The sequence below is a fragment of the Rhinopithecus roxellana genome, chromosome 7 (assembly GCF_007565055.1).
Source record: "Rhinopithecus roxellana isolate Shanxi Qingling chromosome 7, ASM756505v1, whole genome shotgun sequence".
In the NCBI taxonomy this organism is placed as follows: Eukaryota; Metazoa; Chordata; class Mammalia; order Primates; family Cercopithecidae; genus Rhinopithecus; species Rhinopithecus roxellana.
Genome location: NC_044555.1, coordinates 138,910,366 through 138,926,246, shown reverse-complemented (window position 1 = coordinate 138,926,246; position 15,881 = coordinate 138,910,366).

Genomic DNA, 15,881 nt, shown 5'->3' with positions numbered 1-15,881 from the left:
CCCATCTTTGTGGTTTTTATCTGTCTCTGGTCTTTGATGATGGTGACGTACTGATGGGGTTTTGGTGTAGGTGTCCTTCCTGTTTGATAATTTTCCTTCTGATAGTAAAGACCCTCAGCTATAGGTCTGTTGGAGATTGCTTGAGGTCCACTCCAGACCCTGTTTGCCTGGGTATCAGCAGCAGAGGTTGCAGAAGATAGAATATTGCTGAACAGCGAGTGTACCTGTCTGATTCTTCCTTTGGAAGCTTCCTCTCAGGGGTGTACTCCACCCTGTGAGGTGTGGGGTGTCAGACTGCCCCTAGTGGGGGATGTCTCCCAGTTAGGCTACTCAGGGGTGAGGGACCCACTTGAGCAGGCAGTCTGTCCATTCTCAGATCTCAGCCTCCGTGTTGGGAGATCCACTGCTCTCTTCAAAACTGTCAGACAGAGTCGTTCGCGTCTGCACAGGCCTCTGCTGTTTCCCCTGTTGTGCCCTGTCCCCAGAGGTGGAGTCTACAGAGACAGGCAGGTTTCCTTGAGCTGCTGTGAGCTCCACCCAGTTGGAGCTTCCCAGGGGCTTTGTTTACCTACTTAAGCCTCAGCAATGGTGGGCGCCCCTCCCCCAGCCTCGCTGCTGCCTCGCGGTTAGATCGCCGCAGACTGCTGTGTTAACAATGAGGGAGGCTCCGTGGGCTTGGGACCCTCCCGGCCAGGTGAGGGATATATTCTTCTGGTGTGCCCGTTTGCTTAGAGCGCGGTATTGGGGTGGGAGTTACCCGATTTTCCAGGTGTTGTGTGTCTCAGTTCCCCTGGCTAGGAAAAGGGATTCCCTTCCCCCTTGCGCTTTCCAGGTGAGGCGATGCCTCGCCCTGCTTCAGCTCTCGCTGGTCAGGCTGCAGCAGCTGACCAGCACCGATTGTCCGGCACTCCCTAGTGAGATGACCCCAGTACCTCAGTTGAAAATGCAGAAATCACCGGTCTTCTGTGTCGCTCGCGCTGGGAATTGGAGACTGGAGCTGTTCCTATTCGGCCATCTTCGTGCCTATCCCAGCTAGTTTTTTTTTTTTTTTTTTTTTTTTTTTTGTATTTTTTAGTAGAGACAGGGTTTCACCGTGTTAGCCAGGATGGTCTTGATCTCCTGACCTCGTGATCCGCCCGTCTCGGCCTCCCAAAGTGCTGGAATTACAGGCTTGAGCCATCGCGCCCGGTCGCAATTTTAATTTCTTTGGATATTTACCCAGAGCTGGGATTGGTGGATCACGGGGGTTATTTTTCATTTTCTGAAAAACTTCCATACTGTTTTCCATAATGTCGGTGCCAATAGAGACCCCAGCAACCAATATACAAGGGTGTTCTTTCATCCCCATCCTTACCAAAGCTTATCATTTGACTTTTTGATAATAGCTATTCTAAGAGGTAAGATGATATCTCATTGTAGTTTTGATTTTCATTTCCCTGATGATTAGTGATGTTGACCACTTTTTATATACCTCTTGGCCTTCTTTAGAGAAATGTCCATTCAGATATTTTGCCAATTTTAATTTTTTTTTAACTGTTGAATTATATGAGTTCCTTATGTATTTTGGATATTAGCTCTCTCTCAGACATATGGTTTGCAAGTATTTCCTCCAATTCTGTAGGTTGCCTTTCCATCTCATTGATTGTTTCCTTTGCTGTGCAGAAACTTTTCCAGTTTGGTTGAACTCCATGTGTTTATTTTTGCTTTTGTTGCCTGAGCTTTTGGAGTCACAGTCATAAAGTCATTGCCAGGAACAATATCAAGGAGCTTTTGCATCCGCAGGATAAATTCCACTTGATCATGGTGCATAATTCTGTTAATATGCTGTTGAATTCAGTTTGCTAGTATTTTGTTGAGGACTTTTTCATCTGTGTTTAACAGCATATTATAATTGTTTTAGGTATTCTAGTTCCTTTTCCCTTCCATGGACTTTTGGAATCAGCCTATTTGTATTTACAAAAATCCTGCTACAATTTTGATGGATCTATCTTTGAATATATAGATCAATTGAGTGAGAATTGACATCTTTACTAGGTTGGGTCTACCAGTCCACTAACACGGTATGTGTCTCTATTAATTAATTAATTAATTAATTACTTAAGTCATATTTGATTTATTTAATCACCATTTTGTTATTTTCGGCATATAGATCCTATGCATGATTTTTAAGATTTATACATACATATTACGTGTTTGGAGCTATTAAAATGGTATTTCAAACTTTTGATTCCCCGTTTTTTACTTGTAGTTATGTGTAATAACACTTCATTTTTGTATGTTGACCATGTAACCTTCCTGAAGTTCTTGTAGTTTCCTTAGGGATTTCCCTGGTTTCCTCTCAGGCTGCTGGGTATGAAAAGGCTCATGGGTGCCTAGCCAGCAAATGAGCCCCATGCCTTCTCAAGGCTGTACTCCCACTGCCATAGGTTATTCCAGATGCCAAGTGCCTCACCCACTGAAACAGCCATGAGCTGGCCAGCCAGGGTCCCCCACTCGGCCTGAGACCTTAGTCCCTGGAAAGTTGAGATTAGAATCCTTATATATTCTTTGCATCAAAGAGGAGACTAAGGACAGTTGTGCACAGTGACAACAATGTGCTGGACTCTGACTGGTGCCCAAGAAACCTGGTAAAGGTGGGGAGAGGCAGGCACAGCCCTGGCCCTCGACTAAGGCAAGGTCCCTGGAAGATTCCACTCCCATCCATCCTGGACCTATTGCAGCCATAGCCTTCACTCTGGTCGCCCTCCAGGTGAAAGTGTTGGAAGAAAAAAGTGAAAAGAGACGGGAGGAGGGAAGAGAAGACATGATCTCTAGGCTATCTACCAAGACTATAGAAATAGACCAGCTGTATAGAAATACTGGGGAAAGATAGAGAGGAGGAGCAATCACTTTTTCTATAGGAGAGAACTCCTGGAGTTGTTTGTCTGCTGTGATTTTGTTTGAAATACAGGAATTTGATTTGTTAGTGTTCTGGAGATACTGTGAAAGGAAAAGTGAGGATCTCATAAAAGCAGTGAGTCAGCAGGAAAGTCAGAACTGGACGGCCAGCCCAGACCTGGTTCCCTGAAGAGGCCACCCTCCCTGACAAGCTGTGGAAAATGCTACTGTTGGGACAATATCATCCCACAGAGCACCCACCCCTCCTTAGGGCCCCACTTGCCTCCCTGGGACTATCAACATGGTGGTTAAACATGACTCAGGTTCTCATGGATGAGTTTCTCCACTCCCCCTACTCACATGGCTTGCTCTAGAAGGCCTCTTCTCTTCTTCATTCCAACAGCTAGATGTGAGTCACCTTCTAAATAATCAGAAACAGAGGCTGCAGATACAAGATAGACTAATAAGGGGAAAAAACAGCAGTTTTTGGTACAAGTTCCAGACAGAATTATTTAAATACATACTGCCCATTTCATATATAAAGATACTCAGTGGTACTGAGGAGAGGAGGAAAGGAGAAGATTAAGAAACCATAGCTAGGGCCTCAGACCTTCATGGAATGGCAATTGCCCAACCCACTTACACCTCCACTCCTGTGGGACAACCTTCCCCTCCCCCTCTGCCCTTAGATGTGCACTCTTCACAGCCTGGCATGCTCATACACAAACCCCAGAAGCTGTGTTCAGTACTTTGAGGAATGATGTTGGATTGAAGGGAAAGTATGACCCTGATTACAGTCTACTATAGAGAACCAGCTTTAAATCACTCTTTCAGAAAATAGTAGCCTGGTTTTTTTATAAAAAAAAGGAAGTTGGAAGGAGGGTGAGAGAAAGTTCTTTGCATCACAGAGGAGACTAAGGACAGTTGTGCGCAAGTTGAGGGAGAGAGAAAAGGAAGAATTTTTTTGGGGGGGTTTATTTTATTTTATTTTTATTTATTTATTTTTTTATACTTTAAGTTCTAGGGTACATGTGCACAATGTGCAGGTTTGTTGCGTATCTATACATGTGCCATGTTGGTGTGCTGCACCCATTAACTCGTCATTTACATTAGGTATATCTCTTAATGCTATCCCTCCTCCTCCCCCCTCCCCACAATAGGCCCTGGTGTGTGGTGTTCCCCTTCCTGTGTCCAAGTGATCTCATTGTTCAGTTCCCACCTATGAGTGAGAACATGCGGTGTTTGGTTTTCTGTTCTTGCGATTGTTTGCTGAGAATGATGGTTTCCAGCTGCATCCATGTGTCTACAAAGGAAATGAACTCATCCTTTCTTTATGGCTGCATAGTATTCCATGGTGTATATGTGCCACATTTTCTTAATCCAGTCTGTCACTGATGGACACTTGGGTTGATTCTAAATCTTTGCTATTGTGAATAGTGCCGCAATAAACATACGTGTGCATGTGTCTTTATAGCAGCATGATTTATAATCCTTTGGGTATATACCCAGAATGTGTTTTTTTTTTTTTTAAAAAAAGAACACTGAAGCAAATATGTGAGAAGATAGGGTCTGCTTTGGAGAGGAGGGAAAGGAAAGGAAGGGAAAGGAGAAGGAAATAAGAATGTGGATGACAAGTTGTACAGTGGTAAGAGCCTGGGACAGGGGTGAGGAGATTCACATTCCAGTCCCTGCTCTGCACTAACTTACTAAGTAGCAGGTGCCATCTCTTCCTTGAGTCTCAATTTTCCCATCTGTGCAATGTGGGGAATGTGGGGCATTAGAGCCACCACTAAGGTCCCTGTGTGCTCTACTATCTTGGGGAAAGGCAGACTCGCTCACAGAACGAGGCTGTCAGTGAGGATAAATTTTATTTGATTAAATTAGTAATGGATTCCGTAAATATAAATGTCAGCTCTGTTGACAAAAGGTTTCTAAACTAATACTCTCAATCACCCATCAATTAACACAAATGGCATCTTATCCTTCGACTTGCTTTTAAAAAAACAGCTTTATTGAGTTACAATTCAAATACCATAAAATCACCCATTTGTATATACAATTCATTGTTTTTACTGTGTTCACATGATTGTGCAACCATCACCACAATCAATTTTAGAATATTTCTGTCATTCCAATAAGAAGTCCTGTACCCATTAGTATTCCCTCTTCATTTCCTTCCAGCCTCACACCCCCAGCCCCAGGCAATCAGTAGTCCGCTTCCTGTCTCTGTAAGTTTACTTATTCTGAGCCTTTCATATAAATAGTATCATATAATATGTAGTCTTCTGTTAATAGCGTTTTTTACATAGCATAATGTTTTCAAGCTTCATCTGTGTTGCAGCATTCTTTTTAGGGCCAAATAATATTCCATTGTATGAATATGCCACATTTTGTTTATCTAGTCTTCCACTGATCCACATGTAAGTTGTTGCTACCTTTGGGATACTGTGAATAGTGCTGCTATAAACATTTTTGTACAAATTTTTGTGTGGACATATGTTTTCATTTTTCTTGGGTGTATACCAAGAAGTGGAATTGCTGGGTCAAATGATGACTCCATTTTTACATTTTTGAACAGCTGCTAAACTGTTCCAAAGTGGCTGCACCATGTTACAATCCTAGCAATGTATGATGATTTCAATTTCTCCACATCCTCACCAATACTTGTTATTATCTGTCTTTTAGATTCCAGCCTTCCTAGTGGATGTGAAGTGGTATCTCACTGTGGTTTTGATTTGTATTTCCCTAATGCCTAATAAGATCGGGCTTCTTTTATTATGCTTATTGATCATTCATATATGTTCTTTGGAGAAATGTCTATTGAAATCTTCTGCCCATTTAAAAATTAGGATATCTGTCTTTTTATTTTTGAGTTGTAAGAGTTATTTATATACTCTTGATACTAGTGTATCATAAAATATATGACATACAAATATTACAATTTTTCAGGGCGCTGTTTTTTTCCTCTACCCAGTACAAAGGCCATGACAAGTGAATTCCTTTGTCATCTCATCCATCTGGTACTGTAGCAAGTTCCCAAGCAGATGATCTTCTGTTATACTTGCTATTAATCTCCCATTAGACTTCCCTCCTTGGGAAGGCTATAGGCTTCATCTCCTGTACTTTGTACTTCACGTACCCATCACAATAGAAGCACACTTCTTCTAAGATTTTCCAGAAACCCAAGGATTAAAGCTGACTTTGGTACTCTCTCACCTCCCAGGATTCCCACTATCATTTCATACATGGCTCCAGTAAATTCCATATTTCAATGCCAAACAGTTAGGTATTTAAAAAGATTTGAGGTATTTACTCAGCACTTTAGTTGTTTTCATAATAGGGGTTATTCAGAATATCTTTTTAAATACTTTGTCAAAAATGGAGGCCTGCATACACTTTAAAAATGTTTTATGTTGAAATAATTATAGATTTAAGGAAGCTACAATGATAGTAGAGAAGTTCTAAGTAACCATCCAATTTCAGCCAAGGATTACCACCTCAAAATCAGGAAACTGATACAATGTATTTGTTGCCAATTTATCAGAAGTATAGATTTGCGCAACTACCACCCCAGTCAAGGTACAGATCATGATACAATTAAGATACAGAACTATACCATCTACACTAACTTCCCTGTGCTACCCTTTATAATCACACTCACTCTTCGCCCCCCCTCCACATTCCCCAATTCCTGGAAACCAATAGTCCTTTGTCCATATTTATAACTGTTATATCAGGAATGTTATATACATGGAGCCATACAGTATGAAACGGAATTTCAATACTGGATTTTTTCAATGAGCATAATGCCCTTGAGGTCCATATAAGTTGTTGTTGCACCTTTCAGTAGTTTTCTCATTTCTGTTGCGGAGTTGTATGTATCACAGGTTGTTTAACCATTTATTTATTGAAGGACATTTTTATTTGTTTCAATTTTTTGACTATTACAAATAAAGATTCTATCAACATTCATGTTTATTTTCAACCTACTTATATCATTATATTTGAGTGAGTTTCTTACAGATACCATATAATTGGGTAATTTTTTGAATTCACTATTCTATTCTATGTATTTCAGTTGGTATGTTGAGATCATTTTCTGCGCTTGAAAGATCTTGTACCACTTTTTCTAGCCTCTGCATTTTCTACATAGAAATCCTCTGTCATTTGAATTGTTATCCCCTTACAAAAGGTGTCATTTTAATACATTTGCAGACTTAGTCTCTTTCTCCTCTCCTTCTGGGACTTTGATGATAGAAATAACAGATCTTTTGGCACAATCCTATTGGTCCCTGCAGCTTTGTTTATGTTTTCCTTCTATTTTTAACTCTGTTGTTCAGACTGGATCATTTTTACTACTCTGTCTTCAGTTCACTGATTTCCCTTCTGTCCTCTCCATTCTGCTGTTGAATGCATCAGTTAAGATTTTAATTTCAGTTATTGTATTTTTTAGTTCTAAAGTTTCCATTTTTTTTTATATCTCCTATTTCTTGCTGAGACTTTCTGTTTTCCTGTGTTTTAAGTGTGTTTGTAATTACTCATTGAAACATTTTTATGATGATTTTTTTCTAATACTTTTCGGAGAATAAGTCCAACATCTGCGTCCTCTTGGTGTTAGCCTGTCTTGATTGTCTATTCTCATTTGAGATTTTCCTGATTCTTGGCATGATGAGGTTTTATTTTATTTTAATTGTATCCTGGGCATTTTAGTATTGTGCCATAAGACTGGATCTTGTTCAAACCTTTTGTTTTAACTAACTTCCTCTGACACTGCTCTAGCAGGGGAAGGAGGCCACTGCTTCATCACTGCCAGAAGGGTTCCTAGCTTGGCCTCCACTGACACCCAGGGAGGTTGTCTTTGTTACTGTTGGGAAATGGTGGCAGTTCCAACTCCCTACTAGACTTCCCCTGAATATGTCCTTCCTGGAGGGGTAGGACTGCCTCATTACTCTTCTCCATGTGGAGCACTGACATCATGGTGGTTGGGGTGGTTGCACAATTTCTATGCCATATTGAAATCCTGAGTCTCTGCTAGGCCTCCTTACCAACTGGTAGGGAATCAAACTCCCAGGCCCCTACTGAGTCTTCTCTGTCACCATCTCTGGTGGGGTGCATTCGAGTGGGGTTTCAAATCCTTTGGTATAGCCTGATAAGGTTAGATATCTGGGCTCACTACTTGATCTTTGCTGTCTGTTTGGGGTGGAGCCACATTTTTTTTCTGTGTTGTCTGGCTGGAGTAGAGCAGTAAATGTCTAAACGTTTTCTGCCTTAATGGGTTACCCCTTTCCTGGTCCTTTGGCTGGAGAGAGCAAGCTTTTGTTGGGGTTTTTCTTGTCTGTGCCTATTGGCATTTCTGGGTTTGTTGCTTCCTTATCTCCAAGTCTGGAATATATGAGGCAAAAGGAAACCCAGGCAGTGCCCCACCATGCCACTTCTTTGGTCCCAAGGTCACTAGAGAGTTTTCTTTCTTCTTTCCACTATTCAGACTCTTCTTGTGCTTGTAGTATAGCCAATGTCCAGGCTGTTTAGTTATGTCTACCACATTAAACAGAGAAAAGTACCTCTACTCCATCTTCCTGAAGGCAGTTGAATCCATACAGAGTATTTTTGAATAGCAATAAACCCATTAAAAAAGTCTCGATTTTTTTTTTTTTTTTTTTTTTTTTTTTTTGAGACGGAGTCTCGCTCTGTCGCCCAGGCTGGAGTGCAGTGGCCAGATCTCAGCTCACTGCAAGCTCCGCCTCCCGGGTTTATGCCATTCTCCTGCCTCAGCCTCCCGAGTAGCTGGGACTACAGGCGCCCGCCACCTCACCCGGCTAGTTTTTTTTGTATTTTTTAGTAGAGACGGGGTTTCACCATGTTAGCCAGGATGGTCTCGATCTTCTGACCTCGTGATCCGCCCGTCTTGGCCTCCCAAAGTGCTGGGATTACAGGCTTGAGCCACCGCGCCCGGCCAAAGTCTCGATTTTTAATTTAACACCATATCCCAGGATTTTTAAATAATTCCAGTCATTAAATACTCTCCCTTTCCAAGTCTTTTATTTTTATTCTTTTCAAAAGCTGTTTTGTTCCTGCAGAAAATATAATTTTTGAAAAACAGCTCTTGTAAGCAGTAGGCTTCTCTACCTAGAAAACCCTAAAGACTCCATCAAAAAGCTTCTGGAATTGATAAACAACTTGAGCAAACTTTCAGGATACAAAATCAATATACAAAAATCAGTAGCATTTCTATACACCAATAACGTTCAAGCTGAGAGCCAAATCAAGAATGCAGCCACATTTACAATACCACAGAAAGGTGGAATAGCTAGGAGTGTATCTAACCAAGGAAGTGAAAGATCTCTACAAGGAGAACTACAAAACACTGCTAAAATAAATCATAGATGACACAAATAAATGGAAAAATATTTCATGCTCATAGATTCGAAGAATCAATATTGTTAAAATGACTATATTGCCTGAAACAATCTACAGATTCAATGCTATTCTTATCAAACTACCAGTGTTATTTTTCACAGAATTGGAAAAAACTATTCTAAAATTCACATAGAAGCAAAAAATAGCCTGAACTGCCAAAGTCATCATAAGCAAAAAGAACAAAGATGGAGGCATCACATTACCTGACTTCAAACTATAGTATAAAGCTACAGTAACTGAAACAGCATGGTACTGGTAGAAAAACAGACACATAGACCAATGGAACATAATAGAGAACCCAGAAATAAAGCCACACACCTACAGTCATCTAATCCTTGACAAAGTCAACAAAAATAAGCAATGAGGAAAGGACTCCCTATTTAATAAGTGGTGGTGGGATAGCTGGCTAACCATATGCAAAAGAATGAAACTGGACCCCTTTCACCATATATGAAAATTAATTCAAGATAAAGATTTAAATGTAAGACCTCAAACTGTAAGGATCTGTATTAGTCTGTTCTCACGTTGCTATAAAGATCTACCTGAGACTGAGTAATTGAAAAGGAAAAGAGCTTTAATTGACTCACAGTTTGGCAGACTGTACAGGAAGCATGGCTAGGGAGGCCTCAGGAAACTTACAATCATGGCAGAAGGCAGAGGAAGGAGGCAAGTCTTACATGGCTGGAGCAGGAGGAAGAGAAAGAGGGGGGGAAGTGCTACATACTTTTATAAACAATCAGATCTTGTGAGATCTCACTCATTATTATGAGAACATCAGGGAGAAATCCGCCCCCATGATACAATTCCCTCCCACCAGGCCCCTCTTCCAACCCTGGAGATTACAATTCGACATGAGATTTGGGTAGGAACACAGACCCAAATCATACCAGAATCCTAGAAGAAAATCTCAAGAAACACTATTCTGGACATGGGCCTTGGGAAATAATTTATGACAAAGTCCTCAAAAGCAATTGCAGCAAAAATAAAAATTGACAAGTCAGATCTAATTAAACTAAAAAAACTTCTGCACAGCAAGATAAAGTATCAACAGAGAATGGGGAAAATAGTTGAAAAGTATCCATCTAACAAAGATCTAATATCTAGAATCTATAAGGAACTTAAACAATTCAACAAGGAAAAATAACCCATAACCCCATTTAAAAACTGAGCAAAAGACACGAAGAGACACTTCTCAAAAGATTGCATACAAGCAGCCAACCATCGCGAACAAATGTTCAGCATCAGTAATCATCAGATAAATGCAAATCAAAACCACAATGAGATACCATCTCACACCAGTAAGAATGGTTATTCTTGAAAAGTCAAAAACAACAGATGTTGGCGAGGCTGCAGAAAAAAGGGAATGCTTATACACTATTGGTGGGAATGTAAATTAGTTCAGCCACTGTGGAAGGTACTTTAGCGGTTTCTCAAATATCTCAAAACAGAACTACCATTTGTTCCAGCAATCCCATTACTTGGCATCTATCCAAAAGAAAACAAATTTTTGTACCAAAAAGGCACATGCACTAGCATGTTCATTGCAGCACTAATTCATAATAGCAAAGACATGGAATCACCCTAGCTGCCCATCTATGGTGGATTGGATAAGGAAAACGTACATATACACCATGGAATACTATGCATTCATAAGAAAGAACAAAATCATGTGCTGCAATTTGCAGCAACCTGGTTGCAGGTGGAGGCCATTATCCTAAGTGAATTAACACAGAAACCAAAAACCAAATACACACTGTGGACTACTAGATTGGGGAGGGAGGGGAGCAAGGGTTGAAAAACTAACTGTTGGGTTCTGTGCTTAGCACCTGGATGACAGGATCATTTGTACCCCAAACCTCAGCATCAGGCAATATAACCAGGTAACAAACCTGCACATATACACCTTGAATCTAAAATAAAAGTTGAAGAATAAGAAAAAAAGCTTTATTAAAAGATATTTGACATAAAAAACCTGCATTATATGTAAATGTGATAAGCTTTGACACATGTATACCCCAGAAAATCATCACCACAACAAAGAGAGTAAACAGATGCATCACTCTCAAAAGTTTTCTTCTACCCATCATAACTCCTCCTGTAGGAGCCCCCTCCCTGAACCTCCATTCCCAAGAAACCATGCATCTTCTTTCTGTTACAATAGATTCTTATACATTTGGGGAAGTTTTATATAATTACCTAGAAGTGGTATGCTTGCATGACATGATAGGTGCATGTTTAACATTTTAAGAAACTGCCAAATTCTCACCAGTACTTGGTATTGTCAGTCTTTTCCATATTAGCCAATCTGATAGGTGGATGGTAGTATCTCATTGTGATTTTTAGCTTTTTTCACTTAGCATACACTATGATCTGAATGTGTCCTCACAAAATTCATGTGTTGAAACTTAATTGACAATGTGATAATATTAAGAGGTGGGACCTTTTAGAAGGAGATTAAGTCATGAGGGTGGATCCCACATAAATGGAATTAGTTCAAGAGGTTCGAGGGAGCTGTTTGCCCCTTTCACCATGTGAGGACACTGCAAGAAGTGCTGTTTATAAAGCAGAGAGCCCCCACCAGACACTGAATGTGCTAGCACCTTGTTTTTGGACTTCCCAGCCTCCAGAACTATGAGAAATAAATTTCTAATATTTATAAATTACCCACTTTAAGGTATTTTGTTATAGCAGCCTGAATGAAGACAACATAGTTCCCTTGAGCTGTTGCATATATCAACAGTTTCTTCCTTTTCCTTGCTAAGTAGTATCCTATGTACAGATCTACCATAGTTTGTTTAGACATTACCCCATTGAAGGACATTTGGGTTGTTTCCAGCATTTGGGTATTATAAATAAAGCTACTATGGACATGCGTGTACAGCTTTCAGTGTGATCATACATTTTCATTTCTCCAGGATAAATACCCAAGTATGAAATCTGGGTTGTATGTTAGTTGCATATTTTATATTTTTAATTAATAGACACTATAGAACAGTTCTAATTTATAGGAAATTGGACAGTACTGAGAGTTCCCAATAGCCTCATCCTCTTACACAATTTTGCTTATTATTAGCTTTTTGCATCAGAATGGTAAATTTGTTACAATTAATGAACCAACGTTGATAAATTATTATTAACTAAAGTCTATTGTTTACTTTAAGGCTTACTTTGTGTTGTATATTTTCATGGTTTTTAAAAAATGTCCAATGTCATTTACTCACCATTCCAGTACCATATGGAATAGCTTCATTGTCCTAATGAATTTCTTGTGCTTCACCTATTTATGCTCACTCCTTCTCCCTGAATCCCTAGCAAGCACTGCTCCTTTTATATCAATAATTTTGCTTTCTCTAGCATGTCATATAGTTGGAATTATATGGTGTATGGCCTTTTCAAACTGGCTTTTTTTACTTAGCAACATGCATTTAAAGTTCCTCTATGTTTTTTTCATGGCTTCATCGCTCATTTTTATTGCTGAATGATATTTTTTTTCTGAGGTTTGAATGTATCAGAGTTTGTTTATCCATTCACCTATTGAGGGGCATCTTGGTTGCTTCCAGCTTTGGGAAATTATGGATAAAGCTGCTATAACATTTGTATGGAGTTTTGTGTAGAGATAAGTTTTCTACTAAATAAGATAAAATATCAAAATCTATGATTGTTGCATCATATGGTAAGGCTATGTTTAGCTTTGTAAGAAACTGCTGAAGTGTCCTCCAAACAAGTGTACTATTTTGTATTCCTACCATCAATTAATGGGAATTTCTGTTGCTCAACATCCTAACCAGCAATTGGTATTGTCAGTGTTTTGTATTTTAGGCATCCTAATATGATGCAATGATATCTCATTGTTGTTTAAATATGTAATTCCCTAATTATAAGTGATGCTTATTTTTTCATATGCTTATTTGCCATCTGTAATTTTCTGTGATAAGCTCTCTTTTCATATCTTTTGCCCATTTTTAATTGGTTTGTTTGTTTTCTTATTGTTGAATTATGAGTACTTTGTATATTTTGGATACAAGTCCTGTATCAGATATGTGTTTTGCAAATATTTTCTCCCAGTCTGTGCTTGCCTTTTCATTTTCTTAACAGTGCCTTTCAGTGTGTTAATGAAGACCTTCCACCATCAGACTGGGATTTGCAGCTCCTGGTAGGAAACACTTCAGGCTGACAATCAGCCTCTATATGAGAATGGGGTCATTCAAAATGAGCCCCAGGGTGATTACTGTGGGGGTTATGTAGGATGAAGTGTGCCATCTTGTTAATCTCATCCACCCATGATCAACACCCACCCGGATCAACACCTGCCCCACCTCTGTTCCACATACTTCCTCTTAGCTGCCCTCACTCTTGACAAGACCCTCATCAGAATTCAGGAACCCTGAGATTCCAAAAGAGGTTGACTTGTGTTTTCATGAAAGAGTTCACTGAAGGTTTGGGTCATCTGCAGATTCACTGTGTCCAGGACCAACTCAGCTGTTGAGGATTTTTTCTTCCTCAGCTTTGGCTTTAGTGTCTGCTGCAGTTAGCCTTTCTTATAGCCAGAATGGGGTATACAGCCTGTGCTAGTTAATTTTAGGTGTCAAGTTAACTGGGCTATTGTCCAGATAGCTGATAAAGTATTCTTTCTGAGTGTGTCTATGAGGGTGTTTCTGGGAGTGACTGGCATTTGAATCAATGGCCTGAATAAGAAAGATCTGCCCTTTCTCAATGTGGGTGACACCATTCAATTGGCTGAGACCCAGATTGAACAAGAAGGTAGAGGAAAGGCAAATTTGCACTCTCTGTCTTCTGGAGGTGCGACATCCATCTTCTTCTGCTCTTGGACATCAACTCCAGGTTCTCTGGCCTTTGGACTCTAGGACTCGCACCATCATCTTTCCAGGTTCTTGGGACTTTAGTCTGGGACTGAGAGTTACATCTATTGGCTTCCCTGGTTCTGAGGCCTTCACTGGACTTAGACTGAGCCATACTGCTGGCTTCTCTGGCTCTCCAGTTTGCAGATGGTATTTTGTGGGACTTCTCAGCCTCCATAATTGCATGAGCCAATTTCCCTAATAATCTTTTTTCATCCCTCTCATACCTATCGTATATGTATATGTATATGTATATGTTTCTATCCTATTGCTTCCAAACCTCAGAGGTGAAGGTAGAAAGCTTACACAAGAAAGGTCTGCTCCTAAACCTATAGACAGTTGGGGACCAAGTTTCAGCTCCTGGCCCCCATGTCCTCTGGGATTTTGGTAGTGTGGCCTGTCACAAATAGCAAACGTGCTGTTTTTCCTTTTCCTGGGGGGAAAGGATGAGGAGAATGACTGTCTGCCTGGAGCCTCTTCTGAATACTACCTGTAGTAGACACTCTCACTGATGAATGGCAGTATTTTCGAACTTTTGCATATGTTACTGGCTTAAGATGAGAAGACTACTACAAAGGGAGGGCGTGAGTACTTTTAAGTGGGGAAATGAGAAAGTAACATCCTTTCAAAGATCAAGGGAAAACACCTATGGTTGCCACTAGTACAATTCAATAATATATGGTTCACCCCTCCTGTGTACACAGCAAACTGAATGTCCTGGCTCCCTATAGTCGGGTTAGGCTATGGTATTGGTTCTAGCTAATGAGTCATGAGTTTAAGTGAGGTATGTCCTTTCTGGCTACAGCATTTAATTACTAGTGTGAGCCCCACTATTTTCCCTTCCCCTTACTACAAAGATTGTAGAAGCGCACAATGAAACCTCTGTCAGTTTGTCCCTGAGTTGCTACCATGAGCAGAAGCTCCCCTGATGACCGGCATTAGATGCACAATGTGAGAAGGAAATAAACATTTTTGGGGGGTCAAGTCACTGGGATTTTGGGATTGTCACAATAGCAGCACCTAACCTTTCCTGACTCATTATCTGATACTAAATTGGGTATTTCCATGTAGTTAGCCATTGTCTGGTGGTGTGATGGGGCAGTCATTTTTATTTATTGGAGAAGAAGGTGGAGATTTCACTTTCTTCATGAAAGGATTTACATACTTCTCCATGGAGAGTGTATCAGGGTGGGATTTCTTGAGGCCTGGCCCATACCAAACTAGAGTAACAAGAGAGTTTTTGATTAGGTGAAAAATGTTATGCTTTAAGAGGCAGACCAACAGTAATAATAGAAAGGTGTGTTTATGTGGTGGCCATGGAGGTGTGCCTTTCACCTCTCCAGTAAGAGAATCTGCTGTTGTAGGCGTTGTTACTTATCAGCTACAACTGTACTTGTGTGGAGGCCATGCTTTCCCCGGGGCTGCTCCCATCCAGTGGCTGAGAGGAGCAGGGATGACAGTGCTGGCCTATTCCCAGCCTGTGCAGGACCAGAAAGCACAAGTAACTGCATGAGCAGATGGCTTTGACCCCTACGCCACTTATCACAGTTGTACCAGTGCTCCTTCCCCACTTTGTACCTGTGGCCACATGGGGGAGCCCTTTATGACCAGCTGTAGGAGGGAAAGGGCCCTAGCTGGTTTATAAATGAGCTGGTTCAGTCTGTGTGTACAAGCTGAAAATGGATGGCACTGCATGTCAGGCACGCCTGGGAGTGGTCTGGGAAGAGA